The 17,061-nt window shown below is 41.8% G+C and overlaps 1 protein-coding gene across 1 annotated transcript in view; it reads left to right on the top strand.

Annotated features, from left to right (window-relative positions):
- The window catches only part of LOC134205184 (neurotrimin), a 972,131-nt gene that overhangs the window by 718,108 nt on the left and 236,962 nt on the right, over nt 1–17,061 (top strand). The gene's annotated exons all lie outside the window — the stretch shown is intronic.

The following is a 17,061-nucleotide window of genomic DNA, read 5'->3' as shown; positions in this document are numbered from 1 at the left end:
TTTGTTCAGTGTTTTTGTGAGTCCCGAGTAACTTCATATGAATGTATATTGTATGGTACTAAAATGGAAAGGCTAGGAATGTTCATTAGAAGCAGTATACATAAAAATGCAGCAATGGACAGTTAGTGAGGTGCAGTAGACATTAAATAGTTTCCATCAAAAGTTAGGAGAAACGTATCTCGGAAAGTTGGCCATGATACTTAAATGTAAGTTGATTGAAATATTATGCATTTCATTGTTTATTAATTAAGAATTAAATTACTGTTTTAAAGCTGTCTTAAATCTAGCTGCTATCGAGAAAGTTTCACTGGATCCGAGAAAATACGTCCCTAACAAATACAAAGACTTTTATTCAGGTATGCTCTCTCAGAATCTGAATCAAAATTTAGATAATTGGAAATTCTTATGAGGTTAATTGTTCGGAACATCAAAATCGATAAGTTAAAGGACAACCTGTTGGTGTTACTAAATGAGATAAATGAGATTGTGTTGCTGAGCAAGAGCATTTCAGTGGCTCCCGCTAAGTGACAAACAACAATATCGAAATCAAGATTAATTGAAACCGAATTACAAAAAAATCAAAAGAACTTCTAATACTACTGTACCTAATAAATCCATTTCATTTAATATGATCGCTATTATGAAGAAATTGGTGAAACTCTTTGATGTTGGGTTTCTCGCGTGGCATATTTCCGTTCTTCATTCGCCTGAAAGAGACCAGAAAATTTGCAATCTTCCGGCCAAGTGCACCAGAAAGAGAGGAAAATTTAATACAGATTTATTTACTTCGACTGTGTCCAGCATCGAGCCGGAAAAAAACTGCTTTACCTTCACCTCACCCAGTATCCACATGCTCACCTCACCCACCATCGTATGTCCGTGAAATGGCTTCGTTTTCGGCGTTTCCGATACAGTCTGTACTTTCCTGGTGTAGAAACTACCGCTTTTGTGCAATTTTGTATGGTTGCGGTCATTCGCAATCACCAGGACGAACTGGCGGCATAAACACCAGCTGGCAGTAGCAGTGCAGTAGTGGTGGCGCAGAAGGCGAACACTGGCTGGTCGGCTTGTATGCGAGCGTTTCTGGTCTTAAAACCGCTTGCTCCGCGTGTCGTACATCAAAGCTGAGCGGGTTGGTTGCACCAAAGTCCGAAGCCAAATTCTGTACCAACGTCATTTATCTATCGCGGCGAGCGGACTAGCAACGTAAACCCCGCTTCCGAGCCGGGATATTATTTCGGGCTGCTAGCCCGATAGAGATTTCTGCTTTGGGATTTTTTTGCACGTGTGCACTTGCAAACCCCACATTGGCTATTGCGTCGAGCAGTACAAGTTTCCTGCTGAAATAATAGTCGACAATAAAAGACCAACTTGGGGATATGGCATATTGGAATGAATGCACCTAGCAGTGACGGAGATCATTCGGTGGTGGGGAATTCTGGTTTATTCGCGGATTTCACCCAATTGTGGGTAGCTGTCATCTAAGATATTTACGACCGTTTCTTAGGTTGTGAGTAAGTTTAGAACTAACGTCATATTTTATAATGCAGGAAGGTATTAGCTGAAAAACATGCGATGAAAATTTATAAATCTGTCTCGCGAATCTACAAGAAAGCTTCAACATAAGCACAAGTTTTTCAACATAATGGCAACTGATCACTAATCAGCGTATCCGTTTAAAAAAAGATTTCGTGAAAAGGTCGTGATCGTCATAAGACAGAGAGCAAACCGCATTTTTTCTATTTCAGGCGATCAAATAAAAGAATCGTGGAATCTTTGATCAATTTTGCATAAAAGGCAGTCATGAAAGGATGCTGTGCTTTACTTTACAATTAAAATTTCTAAATTATTTTAATAGATATAAAGAATAGTGTCTAGTCGATAAATTTCCTCAATTCACTGAGTTGACAGTCGTAATAAACACAAAAATAAAGCAGATATTGCACACTTTCATGCTAAAATATTTTTTTAGATTTTTGAAGCATGCCATTCATTCTTCGCGCTTCTATAGATATTGAAATGGGCAGATATGTAAACACCGCGTGACATCTCTCATTGAAAATGAAAAAAATCCAGCACCGGCTACGATTGAAGTCTTACATCAACCACTTTCAAGAAGACAAGGGACATGTAGGTCAAGATCAAAACCAGCCAGGCTTTGATTGTTTTCCTCAGACCCGGAGTCCTGAATATAGTGTAACACATGTACAATACACTACATATTCATGCAAAGCAGGCCAAGTTCATGTTCTAATTTAGAACTATTAAAGAAGAAGAAGAGGAAGACTAAACCAAACTGATTATACGACCTTCTTCTATCGCATCAAGCAAACAGTACCCCTATATGACCGATTCATTCAGCGCACGCTGAAACGATTTAACGAAATTTGTTGTTGCCTCCGTGTGGTGGATAGAAACTGGAAATGAATTTCGGGTCCATCGGCACCGCTCTTTTGCTTCGCATCGACGCGACGCCCGGTTACGTCGGAAAACTGTTCTCACTGTCTCTTTTGACTTGCCGCCACCGTTGTCGGACAACATTTTTTCGCGCTCATTTTATTCAAAAATTTATTTGAAAGGTTATTCATTTGAAATTGTTGCTAGCGCGAGCGAGCGCACGACAAACATTGCGCACTTCCTTCTGACAAACAGGCGGATGGCGAATTGGAACCAACAAAAACAACGGCAGAAAAAAAACGAATGCAACGCGACTTTCAGTTGGATAACTGAAATGAAAGCACCGATTTCATCCAACCGAAAGATAACAGTCAGGGAGTGGAATAATCTGGCTTTTTATAGATTTTTTGCCCAGTAAATTCTAACGGTGATTTATAGCTTTTTGCCGCTGTATTTGTACACAATCGGATTTACATGAACCAAACCGGACAATGTAAATCTTTCGTGAAATTGTTTGGAAGATTGTATATTTGCAATCGGCTTACTATTTAAACAGGGGCTTCAATTATTCCAGTGGATGTATATGGGTGATCGATAACAGTAGTTTAAATGTACAAATACCTCTGGGAAATACGAAAACGATAACGTGGTATTTATTTCTAGTGCTGCCACGAATTGAAAAGACAATCAAAAATTCAAAAAAATCAGCAAGACGAAATAGAAGCCGCCAACCATAGAGCCTTAAAAACCATTGCGACTACTGCTATGATTACACGGGAAATACAATCGACCGAATTCTTCGTATTTAGGAAACATCCCGGTAGCATCGTTGCGTTTTCGGCGTTCAAATTACGTACGATTCCATGGTGTGTCTCCAAATTTCAATCCAATCCAAATCCAATTTTCTTTGGATTTCTAGGTGAACTTTTTAATGTTGTTCATTAGTAATTCTTCGGAAATACTACGAGAAAATTTTCAACAGACGAAGGGTCGTTCAGTTTAGAATCATTCGGTGGAAAGACATTTGACCGAATACCACTTGACCGAATAATACGTTAAGCCGAAACATATTTAGCCGAATTCCATTTGTTCGATACGGTTATTATGTAGAAAACGGTTTGACGGTACGACCAAACTAGTCATTTGGCTAAAAAAGCCATACACACTAAGTTTTTGTTTTTCGAGCTCGGCAAAATCGAGCACCGCTGTAGCTCAGTAAATTTAAAAACTGAATCTCGGCAGAAAATTTCTTTTATTGCTGATTTTCAGCAAAATATTTACCGTATCTCAGCAACCGAAACGTCACTTTTACTGAGATTTTGACAAAAATCAAGTTTGCTGAAACTCGGCGGTACCCACCTCGGGAAAATAAACAAAAAGTTCTGAGATCTCGGCGAAAAAAGTTAAAAGTGTCTGATCTAGCAGGTCCTTTGGTCGAATAGGCCTTGTCTTCGAAAATTCTATTTGACCGAAACGGCAGTTTAGCAGAAAGGGCAATTTGGCCGAAAATGTTATTCGGCTGATCGGATTATATGGCGAAAAACGTCGACGCGTTCGGTCAAACGCCATTTTTGAATAAATTGGCTGTCGAAGTAAAAATTATCAGTTCGGCCGTATGATCTTCACCCGTACGTCACTTTCACGCAAATGAGATGTTTGGCCAAACCGTTTTCACCCTTATGTCACCTCGTCCAGCCAAGCAGCATTTTCGGTCAATCGATTTTTTTTCGGCAGTTCGGGCTAACAACACTTTCATTTCGGCCAAATGATTCTTTTATGCCAGACGACCATCTAGGCCAGCGGTTCTCAACCTTTTTATTGAGCGGTACCCCTTCGAACTTTTGCATTAGTTGAGGTACCCCCTATGTTTTACTGTAAATGAAAATAAGCGTAACTAAAAAAGGACATGAAAACAAACGACATATGGCCCATAGTTAACTAACAGCGTATATCCCTAAAGACTCTCCATGAAGTGGGCTGAAATTTTTATTATTCCGTGCAACTTTCCAATTCACATTAAGATTAACCATCAAGCTTCCTACAGGTATATTGGAGGCTTTTGAGCCCCGAACCACTTGAAAGTAGGCTTCTGCGACTCCTGAAGGAAGGCTTTCGAGCCTCTTGAAGGGAGGTTTCCGAGCCCCTTGAAAGGAGGCTTCTGATCCATTTGAAAGAAGGTTTCCGAGCTTCTGGAAAGCATGCTTCCGAGCCTCTTCCCGGACAGAAGCCATAAACAGAATAACAAAACATGATATGGACTTGATTGAAATAAGAGATAAAATAACAGGCAACAATATCAAAACTTTGCACCGAGATATCATTTAAACATCAAGATATGCTATTGATAAGAACAAACTAATGGTACGTGTTATTGATCACTTCTTACAAATATCACAACTTGATTTCCTCATGATATTTTAGTGTAAAATATTGATATTGTCGTCTGCTATTTTAACTCTTATATCATTCATGTCCGTAATACATTTTGCTATTTTATCAACATTTGATATTATTGAGCTATTTTCATCTACTCGGATTGGAAGGAAGCTTCCGAACTTCTTCAAACCCTCTTGGAAGGAGGCACCCAGGCCGCTTAAAACGAGGCCTGGCCTCTTGAAAATAGACTTTAAGGCCCCTGAAAGGAGGCTTCCAGGCCACTTGAAGAAGGCTTCCGAACCTCTTGAATAGAGGGTCCCAAGCCTCTTGAAGCCTTCCGAGCATCAGACCTCTTGATAGGAGGCGTCCAGGCTCCTTAATCAAGGCTTCCGGGCATCTCGAAAGGAAGCTTTTGGGCCTATTCAAAGGGGGCGTCCGAGCCCCTTAAAATGAGGCTTCCGGGCATCTTGAAAGGAAGCTTTCGGAGCTCTTGAAAAAAGGCTTCCGGGTCTCTTGAAAGAAGGTTTCCGGGCCTCTTGAAAAGAGCCTTCTGGGCCTCTTGAAAGGAGGCTTCCTGGCCTTTTGAAAGGAGGCTTTCTGACCTCTTGAAAGGAGGCTTCCTTGCCGCTTGAAAGGAGGCTTCCTGGTCTCTTGAAAGGACGCTTCCTGGCCTCTTGAAAGGAGGCCTCCTGGCCTCTTGAAGGAGGCTTAATGGCCTCTTGAAAAAAGGCTTCCGGGTCTCTTGAAAGGAGGTTCTAAGAAGTAGGCTCACGAGCCCCTAAAGGAAGCCTTCACAGCCTTTTGAAAGAAATCTTTGAAAAGCGACCTTCGAGCAGCTTGGAAGAACGCTTCCGAGAAGCGTAGAAATATGCTTCTAATCCTCTTGCAACGAAACAATGGAGCTTTTCGAAAAAACCTTCATGTCTCTCAAACGAAGGCTTCCGAACCTTCAAATTCTAGATTTTAGTTAAGAAGCATTTTCTTAACATATTCTCCAACAATTTGGTGTTGTGGTTGTTGGTTGTAGAGGTCAAGATTCAGTTGGCTTTGATTTACTGATCACTATGCATATCAGGTGCAAGACAAAGTTTTAATATCCAAAATACACAATTATCAAAAAATTTTCAATATGTTTTGATTGGAGTTGTACTAAGTCCGCCAATACGCATTTTTGTCCTAAGTCCCTGTGGCTAGCAAAGGTACCCCCAGGGGTACATGTACCCCAGGTTGAGAACTGCTGATCTAGGCCTTCTTAGCTAAATGACCTATTCGATTAGACGAATTACCTGTTTGGCCGAACGCTAATTGTTAAGTATTCAGTCTGTGGGACCTCTGGTCAAAATCCTGCTTTCCTTTCTTTTAAATTCTACAAAAAGATCTTCCAATTTTTTATGGAAATTTACTAAGAATTTCAACGGTAGTATTTTCGAGATATCGAAGGAAATTCTTCAGAATTTCTAATGAAAGTTCTTAGTTTTACGAGAAGCTTTTTCAATTTTTCATCAAAAAATTGTATGGAATTTTCAAGAAAAATAACTTTTTTCACGAGAAATCCTCCGGAGTTTCAACAGAATTGCCATGTGGTCCGTGTGGTCCTCTGGTAAATCTGGAGGGTCCCAAAAAATGAAAACTTCTAAATTTTATCGTTAAGCATCATTTTTCAGATTTACTCGATGTTGTGGCTTATACATGTGGTGGCCTTCCGAAAATTCCGGAACATCCATGAAATAAAACAAAAAATAATGAATTTCATCGCATAGCACCATTTGACATTCTAACATTCGAATTTATTTCATTTGATTTATTCAAACTAAGGCCTTTGCAATACATAAAATTCATCTTCATTCAGCTCGGTCTGTAGTCGCACGTCGTGAACTTTCCACTGAGGGACCTGAGGGTCCACTGAGGGACCTCAAATCGATCCACCTTGCTCTCTGCACCCCTCGCCTTCTTGTCCCCTGCGGATCCCTATCATGAATCATGTTCACAGGGTTATTGCCCGAAATTCTGAGCATGACATTGTGCATGGATAAGGTGACCGAGTGATTCTTTTGAAAATGAAAATATTTCTATATTTTCCATTAATTACGTAACCCAAAAATGACCTTTTTTATTCCTTCCTCCACATACAAATTTATAAATGACGTAACGCTGGAAGGAGAGGAAGGGGGTCAGGCTGTGCGTTACGATTTATAAAAACCAATTAAACCTTTTATATAAAAAGCGTTACGAGGGGGAGGATGGAGGTCCAAAAACTTCAAATTTAGCGTTACGTTATTTGTGAATGAATCCATTTCGCATATTCCGAAGGACCATTTGGTGGCATGAATCACAATGTCAATGCTGTACTCCAGAATGTACATACGAATGCTTAAAAAAATATCGGTGTTTTGAATTGAAATCATAAAATGGCCAATTATGAATGTTCTTGATTTCCGTTCCCTTAAGGTTCTTTCACAAAATCCGTAACGTAATACCCCACCCTCCCTCTAATAATTTATGAAAGGTTTATTTTTTTTGTACGGATCCTAATCTAACTTCCTTATTTCCCCTAAAGCGTTGCGTAATTTGTGAACAGTCCCTTAGGAAAGAAATAAAATCACTGTCATTACTAGGTGTCTTGCACATATTGGATACGTTAAGGATACACAAAGATAATATTTCTATTTTTGTAAGATGGGTTGAAATATTACTCCGGATAATCGAGCCATTTTCTCCGGATAATCGAGCCAGCGGATAATCGAGTCCGGCCTGTACTCCCTCCAAAGCGATGTTGAATAGCAGGCACGAAAGACCATCACCTTGCGGTAAACCTTTGCGTCTCGTATGCCATCGTTCTTTCTGGTGGAGTTTTCAAATCGTTCATATGTATTATCAGATCAGTTTGAATTTTTTACTAAAAGAATTTCCAAAGTAAATTATGACTCAATAGATTCTAAATTCGAAGTAAGTGTGCGAATATTTAAACTATTTTCGAACATTATTATTAATTGTTTTTGATAATTTGGCAAATTTATTGAGTTGATGAGAAAAGCTTTGAATATTTTAATTGTGAATTGTGGAAAGAAAGTACACTGGTTAGCCGGGGAGTAAATGACCACAAACAGTGTAGTTATTTGGACCACATTGAACAGATCTAGCGCTTTTTGGTAATTCCAGCAACCGTCTACCAACCGATTGATTGGCCACGTGCTTGCTCAACCCTAGTGAAGATAACCAACTATAGTTCGTCGCGCCAAGACTTGTGGCAATCGAGTAACGAACTCAAAATACTCGATTCCCCACCACGACAGGGGACATCTTCATCACATAAGAAGCCACCAAAAGAAGGGCATCCTCATCTAGCTCGTTCGTCGCATATACGTCTTCGCTGATGAAACCACTTGGGAACATGCTTTGCGTCGAAACATAAGGTCAGACCTTGGTAGTGTGTACGATTGCGCAACGTACTAGGTAGATTAACTCGAATTTTCAAATTATCGCTCAAAAGTGACGTCACCGGTCCGTGTCCACACATCAAAAATATGAATGTTACAGGCGACGTAATTGCAATAACTGACACAATAACGCAAGGCGTAATATGAATTGAGATGTATTTTAACTTGAAACTTGGATGCACACTAAAGTTTCTGTCCAACTGCAGTAGTTTTAATGGAAACGAATTGAAATTTACATCCATCGAAACCAACAACCGGTGGGATGAGCGCTTATAATGACAACACACGCTCCCAATACTCAAGCAGCCGACGGGGGTTGATGCAGTGAACAGAACGTTCGCGGAAGAATGTAGAACATGTATGGTTTGATCCCTCTTTCTTCAAGAAGCGGCAATGGCTGGAGTGGAAGCGTGAGTGACGCTCGCTCTCAGGACACCAATGTTCGATTCCCGTCTGGAACTTCTTTGTTTTTGTTTAAATAAAACAGCCGTGTAAAATTAAGAGTGATCTTTTTCGAAGTGTGTTGTCCTCTTGTAAAGTTAAAATCGAACGCAAAAGTCCGTCATATGACTCCTTTTTATATGTCGGTCTTATATGCCGTAAATTTACAGGGGTTTTTCGATATGTGCAGGTTTGTCTGAGAGTAAATAGAAAGCCTTGGAATCATTATTTATTTATTTATTCAGACTAAGGCCGAAGTGGCCTGTGCGGTATATAAGAGTCTTCTCCATTCGGCTCGGTCCATGGCTACACGTCGCCAACCACGCAGTCTACGGAGGGTCCGCAAGTCATCTTCCACCTGATCGATCCACCTTGCCCGCTGCGCACCTCGCCTTCTTGTGCCCGTCGGATCGTTGTCGAGAACCATTTTCACCGGGTTACTGTCCGACATTCTGGCTACGTGCCCGGCCCATCGCAGTCGTCCGATTTTCGCCTTGGAATCATAAGAATATTAAAATTGTAAAGCTCATTCAATTTCTTTACTGTTCTGAAATTAGTTTATCGTCTAACTTTTGAATTAGAAATTAATCACTTCGAGTTTAGAGAATAAACTCTGCCCAGACAGTGAAAGTTTTTTTAATGGTTTAAATAAGTTTGTTCGAGCTTTTACTTAATCGACACTACCACCCATTTTCGATTTTTTCAGTGTATCATCGGTATTGTTTACACACCGCGTCGGCACTTTGTGTTAAAATTTACTGTGTTACGTTGCTCTTATAAAGTCGTGTTTTGCTTCTAATTGTAACCATTAGTGTTGTTTACAACAGTCAAGTGGAGAATTACTCACAAGACGTGATATTATCGTTAAATCAGTTATCATCGGAATCGCTTCGACTGACTCTGCTGCGGTGCTGCCATATTTTGTTTATTGATCGGTTGTCTCGTTAGACGGTAAACGGCGTGACGTTATAAGTTGGTTTTTCGATACCAAGTCGTCTGGATTTGCGCTCGTTCTTTGTGGTCTGAAAATGTCGATCATTTGCCATTCCTGCGCTGAAGATGCTTCTGAGAGCCATGTAAGATGTCGTGGATTCTGCACAGCTGAGTTTCATCCAAGATGTACCGGAATTTCAGTTGATGTTTATGAGGACGTGATGAAGAATCACCAACTTTTCTGGTTCTGTCCTTCTTGTACTAATTTGATGAAGGACACTCGTTTCCGAAACACAACCCGCGCAGCTTACGAAGCTGGCCAAGAGCGTGCTCTTGATTCCCACAGTGACATTCTGAAACATCTCAAATCGGAAATATTGACCGAATTGAAGTCTGAAATCAGGACAAACTTTACTGCTCTATTTAACTCTAACTCGTATACCCCGAAGACATCTCATCAAATCGGTGTGGAACCGCGTCTGACTAAAAAGCGACGTCTGTTCAGTCCAGCAAAGAATGTTCTCCCGAAAGCTCAACCAGAACTTATGCAAGGAACTGGCAGTACGTTATCTCCCTCCACTGAAATAAAAATCGTTCCGAAGGCGCCACAAAAGTTTTGGCTTTATTTATCTCGCATCGCACCAGAAGTTTCCGTCGATCAAGTAGCAGCACTTGCTAAAAAACGTATGGGCACTGACGACATCCAAGCTTTCCGGTTGGTTGCTAAAAACAGGGACGTTACTACATTGTCCTTCATATCTTTTAAAATTGGAATGAGTGCTGACCTGAAGCCCAAAGCACTCTCTTCAACAACATGGCCGAAAGGAATCGTATTCCGAGAATTCTCTGGCGACAGCTCTAATTCATTTTTTTGGCGACCAAGACTTCCATCTGCATCCAACGATCCGTTGAACATCCCAGTGGAGGCAGAAATGGTGGTGATAGAGTAAATCAACCATCTACTGTTGGCGGATCACCGGGACGCAAACTTGCCAATATCTTCAAGGAAGCCTCATATCCTCTCAACACAGTCGAGCCGATCCCGTCAGCGTCCTGCAGCCGTCCCGGTGCTTTGTTTGAGCTTGGTAACTGGGGCTTTCGAACTGTTCATCCAAGCAAGTATCATGCCTCTACGAACCATTCGCTTCCTGATTCGCTTCTCGATTTTAGTCGCCTCACGTCGATAACACCATCAACTTCTTCAAAACTACGGATTCCGAGACGCCTGCCTGACAAAAGTCAAGAGCTACAGAGATGTTGCTACTCTCAAAATTCGTGTTCTACATATGTGGAGCAAATTCCGGGCGCAGATTTTCCACATGCATTAAGGAAGCCCCTATTCCTATCACCGCAGTCGTGCTCTTCCCGCCAGCGATCTACAGCCGTCCCGGTCCTGTGTGTGAGCTGGAAGATGGGGTCTTCCGAAATCAACCTGCAGGCAAGTACCACTCCACTGCGAGCAATGCGCTTTCTCAATCTCCTAAGGAGATTCTCCTTTCGTCTCAATTTCCAAATTCCGACGAGTGTCAGCATCCACCGAAAGCAACAGAGGCAGCTCACCGAAAGACGGTCTCGCAGATGCACCAAATCGCTCTCCATCACTGACACCATCTAGCTCTTCAGTTATTAGGACTCCGGGACGCGCTCTTATCACAAGCTTCATGGAAGACTCTAACCCTCTCGACTCAGTCGTGCCCATCCCGCCAACGTTCATCAGCCGTCCTGGCCCTGAGGCCCTGGCCCAAAATCAATTATCAGGCGAGTACCTTCAAGATTCGAACAGTTCGATTCCTCAATCAAACGCCCTTTCCAGTGCATTGTTCAATGGCTTTCAGTCATCGGTCTGCGTGAACAGGATCGTCACAGCAGAGGACGCCGCTGCAAGTGATTCCCGCTACCTGAGCGTCTACTATCAAAACGTCAGGGGTCTGCGTACTAAGACAACCGTTTTGAAGTTACGACTCTCATCCTGCGATTACGATGTTGTTGTGCTATCAGAAACTTGGCTCAAATCCGATATTTGTAATTCGGAGCTTTCATCGGACTACTCCATTTTTCGTTGCGACCGTAACGAGTTTACCAGTGGTCTTTCTAGAGGCGGTGGCGTATTGGTTGCAGTCAAACGTGAATTGCAATGTACTGAAGTGTCCCTATATGACTGCTGTGCGCTTGAACAAGTCGCAGTCACATTGAAACTCCCTCATAACTCTCTGCATATTTTCGGTATATATCTTCGCCCGAATTCCGATTGCGAGCTTTATGCTACCCACTGTACGGCAGTGCAAAGCTTAATTGATAAATCATCCGTTAATGACGTTTTCCTGCTGCTTGGGGATTATAATCTCCCTCATCTTCAATGGATCTTCGATGACGACATCAACGGCTATCTGACAACAAACGCATCTAGCGAGCAAGAAATTTCCCTTAGCGAAGCCATTTCGACATGTGGTTTGGTGCAAATCAACCCCTTCGTTAACCGTAACAATAGGCTGCTCGACTTGGTTTTCACAAATGCTTCTGACAACATGGACATCTCTCAGCCCGTTCTGCCGCTCATACCAATCGACGAGCACCATCCACCGGTAGTGTTACATATCGACACCTGCTGCCTAATACCACGTTATTCTGACCAGGAACCGGATCCCATGGATTACGACTTTCGGCGGTGCGATTTTACTTCACTTAATACAGAGCTTTCTGCGGTTGATTGGAGTCATCATTTCCATGGGCACTCAGTAGATGCTAACGTACTGCTGTTTTACGACAAGCTGTACGAAATATTGCACCTTATAGCTCCTCGCCGTCGTCGCATTAATCGAGGTGTTAATAACAAGCCTTGGTGGAATGCTCAACTCAGAAACCTGCGAAACAGATTGAGGAAGCTACGCAAACAGTACATCGCTAACAAAACTGACGGGAACAGAGTTTCCCTCCATCAGGTAGAAACTTCTTACAACGACCTCCTCGATGCCAGTTACCGAAGATATATGGACGACCTCCAATCAAATCTTAAAAATAATCCGTCCAGGTTTTGGAGCTTTATCAAATCGCAAAAGACGGCTAATCAAGTTCCGAACAATGTTGTTTATGGCGACACTACAGCTACCACATCTGATGAAGCTGCGAAACTCTTCGCCGACTTTTTTCAGAGTGTGTTCAGTGTGAACCCTCCGCAAACTCACCCAGGTAGTTTTTCGAATGTTCTACCGCACGATATTGACCTCGCGCCCTTCCTGTTCTCCGACCTAGAAGTGTTGAAAGCTCTTCGCGATTTAGATGCATCAAAAGGTGCCGGAGTGGATGGCCTAACACCTTTCCTGCTGAAAGCCTGTGCTGAATCACTAGCGGCTCCACTAACACTACTTTTCAACAGATCGTTGAGTGAAAAAACGTTTCCTGGACTATGGAAAACAGCAACGATGATTCCAATTCACAAATCTGGAAGTTTGCGCAAAGTTAATAACTACCGTGGAGTTTCCATTCTTTGTTGTGTTGGAAAACTTCTTGAATCATTAGTTCATAAAGTTTTGTTATCTGCTGTTAAACCACTCATTTCAATTCATCAGCACGGTTTTCTTCCTCAACGCTCTAGTACAACGAATCTGCTATGCTATTCTAATGCACTCTTCCGTGAAGTCGAGAAGCGCAATCAGGTGGAATACGTATACGTAGATTTTTCGAAAGCTTTTGACACCGTACCTCACCAACATGCCGTTGCAAAGTTACGCCACTTGGTTTTCCCTGAATGGATAGCAGATTGGATAATGTCATACCTGACTGGCAGAAAGGCTTTCGTTCGTGTTGACGCCTCACGGTCTAGGACTTTCAGCATTACCTCGAGTGTGCCCCAGGGCAGCGTGCTGAGACCATTACTGTTTATCCTGTATATCAATGACTTGACCAACTGCCTTACCTCTGCAAAGCTTCTGTACGCTGACGACCTCAAAATTTTCAGAGTAATACACTCTTTGCTGGATTGTGTTGCTCTTCAATCTGATATTGACGTACTCCGCCGTTGGTGCGATGAAAACGGAATGAGCGTGAATGTGGCGAAATGTAAAGTCATCACCTTCTGCCGAATCATATCCCCAATAATGTACAGCTATACTTTTGCCGATGCTGCACTAGAGCGTGTTTCGTCGATTCGTGACTTGGGCGTTACAATGGACTCGAAATTGCGGTTCAACGAACATATTTCTGCAATAACGGCGAAGGCATTCGTAGGAATGCAGCTCATTTCACCGATGTTTACACCTTGAAAGCTCTGTACTGTGCACTTGTGAGGAGTATTTTAGAATATGCTGCCCCTATTTGGACGCCGTACCATACGACCCAAGTGATTCGCATTGAACGAGTTCAAAAGCAGTTCATCCGTTTTGCACTTCGGCACCTATCGTGGAACGATCCAATGCACTTACCTGACTATAGAGCCCGATGTCAGCTAATTAACCTGGAACTACTCTCAACAAGACGACTCACCTTCAGAAGACTTGTAGTGTATGACATCATCAGTAGTAACATAGACTGTCCGGACTTGCTCGTGGATGTACAGTTGAGCATACCTAGTCATAGCCTGCGTCACGCTGATTTACTCGCTGTCCCAACCCACCGAACAACGTACGGATACAATAATCCCTTTAGCTCCTGCCTTAGAGCTTTTAATAATGTTTGTAATTTGTTTGATTTTAATGTGTCCAAGTATTGTTTCAAATCTAGAATAAGGAACTTAGAATAAGAGTAGTCTGTACGATCCAATCGAAGACGAATAAACAATTAATTAATTATTGGAGAGCAATTGACTTGAATATAACATTTTTTTCTCGTATCTAATTATTGAATCAGTTTAACATTTTTAAATCTGATCTCGTTAATGGGTATCGGATTCGGTTTGGGTCTGTGAATCCATACCATTTCGTCGAATGACATTTAGTCGAAATGTTTTTTTTAATTCTTAAGAGACGCAGGAGATTTGGTCGAAAGAACACTACGTCGAATGAACATTTGGCCGAGTGAACATTTATACGAAATCAGATTTGAGAATTAAGAATTAAAAATATTGGTACATTTGGTCTAATGACGTTCCGTCGAATGGCTATTTGAAAAAAAAGAACTTCAAAAGTCAATAACAATTAAAAAATAAATCGTTTATTGCGGTTTAAAAGTCACATAATTATTGCTCCTATATTGTCTAAAGAATGATGGGTTCATAAAAAGAATGAATAATACGAAAACGGTGAATATTTCGAGAATATTCCCGACGGCATATTGACTTTGATGAACTCCTCTAACCGACTACAATGAATCTATACCACCTGGTCAAAAGAAATTTAGTCGAATGATGTTTTGTCATTAGACATAACGTTGAATAGATTAGGTTATATGACTATTTGGTTGGAATTAAATTTTCGGCCAATAATTAACGAATTATGGTTGGACGACAATTTTATACTGAGCTAATTTTTGTATAAATATTGAGTGAAAGAAAGAGTATCAATGAAAAGAATAAGAAAACCATTTCTATTCGACCAAATGTCCCTTCGTCATTTGACATAAGATAAATGTCATAAGACTAAATGTAAATCAACGAAGGTATTTCACCATCTGTACCTAATATTTGACTATTTCTGAAGGTTTTCAATTTTTCTATAATACACCAGAATCTCCAGAAGTTTCTGTTAGCTCTGGTGAAAAATCCTCATCGACATCCGTATTCGTTTCTTCCGCTGCTGATTGAACTTCCTCACGTCCACTGAATGCCTTTAATCAGTTTGATCATGTATCTTGTGGATGATTTTTTCAAATAAACAGAAAATCTATAGACGAATTATACTAATTACCCTTATTACCGACTAAAAACTTTCAACATTAGACTTTTTTTTTTGTGTCTTTATTAAGGAGACTTTCAGCCCGAGGCTGGCTCGTCTCCGAACATTAGACTTTCTTCCATTCGACTAAATGGCCATTCGATCAAATGTCCATTCAACTAAATGTCCATTCGACTAAATGTCCATTTGACTAAATCTCCATTCGACTAAATGTCCATTAGACTAAATGTCCATTCGACTAAATGTCCCTTCGACCAAATGTACTTTCGACTAAATGTCATTCGACTGAACGTCATTCGACGAAATGTCATTCGACGAACTATCCCAAAGCCGGGTCAGTTTGTAATTCGAAGCTGTTCCTGCCCTGAGCAGGAGATCTCATACCGGGTTAAAAGCAGCGTTAATAGTCTTTCCATCCGAAGGTGGCGCTTATGCCGTTGATTAGGTGAACCGGAACGGCTTGTTACAACCATCGAACCACTCATACGGCAGAACCTCATCCTCCCTAACCTTAGTAAACCCAGTGTAGCACTCCAACCAATACCCCACCACCGCATTTAAACAGCACTCCTGGTAGTTGGTCAACCCCAGGGCCTACTGGATTTCCTGGAGGTTCGGATCTAGAAAATGTATGTCCTGTGCGTATGCTCCCAAGTTCATAATTGAAACTGTTTTGGGCCTGAGCAGGAGATCTCATACCGGGTTAGGAGCAGCGTTAATAGTCCTTCCATCCGAAGGTGGCGCTTATGCCGTTAACTTGGTTAACCGGAACGGCTTGTCACAACCTTCAATCCACTCCTACGGCAGAACCTCATCCTCCCAATCCCTGGTAAATCCAGTGCAGTGATCTAGCCAATGCCACACCACCGTATTTAAACGGCACTCCTGGTATTTGGTCAACTCCAGGGCCTTCGTTGTCTTTAGGCCAATCTCGTCCTGGAATTCCTGAAGGTTCGGATCTAGGAAACGTATGTTCTATGCATGCTCCAAGATTCGTCACCATACAACCCTCGTTGTCTGCAACATAGCTATTCAGGTACTAACGCAACCTTTGAATCACCTCACGCTCGTTAGTGAGAAGGTTCCCGTTTGACTTCTTACACATGTCAGGCTCTGGCACGTGGCCCTTACATGAAGGGTTCAACTTCTCATAGAACTTCCGGGTATTATTAGCGTTGTACAGTTGCTCCGTCTCTTTACGGTCTTGATCGTCCTGCTGGCGCTTTTTCCTTTGGAAAATCAAGTTTGGTCCGTCACCGATGACAATTTTTACGTCCCGCAGTGGGCATCCATTGTATGTCTGCTCCAGCTGTGCATATAAGCCTTCTTTCTCGGCATCGGGTCGCCATTCGTGTGGGCAGTGCGCGTTGATGATGCTAAAGTTGAAGAAACAAACTTTTATCATCAGTTTGAAGATCGTTGCGTTAATTAGCTGCCAACCAAACACGCGTTGGCGCATCTTACCCAGGTCGATGCCCGCTTTTCACACTTTTTGTCCTGTCCAGCAAATCTCCTATAGCGCAACGCCGAAGGACTGTTGTGTCAGATTAGTGTTTTGTTCCAACACAGATTAAAAGTTGGGCTAGTGCGGTTTGAGTGGCAAACGGCAAAAATTTTTCATAGAAATTTTGTGCGTCTGAGTTCCACGTATC

Source organism: Armigeres subalbatus, chromosome 1, assembly GCF_024139115.2.
Source record: "Armigeres subalbatus isolate Guangzhou_Male chromosome 1, GZ_Asu_2, whole genome shotgun sequence".
In the NCBI taxonomy this organism is placed as follows: domain Eukaryota; kingdom Metazoa; phylum Arthropoda; class Insecta; order Diptera; family Culicidae; genus Armigeres; species Armigeres subalbatus.
The sequence above is the reverse complement of the archived record's forward strand: the minus strand, read 5'-3'. Positions and strand labels throughout refer to the sequence as shown.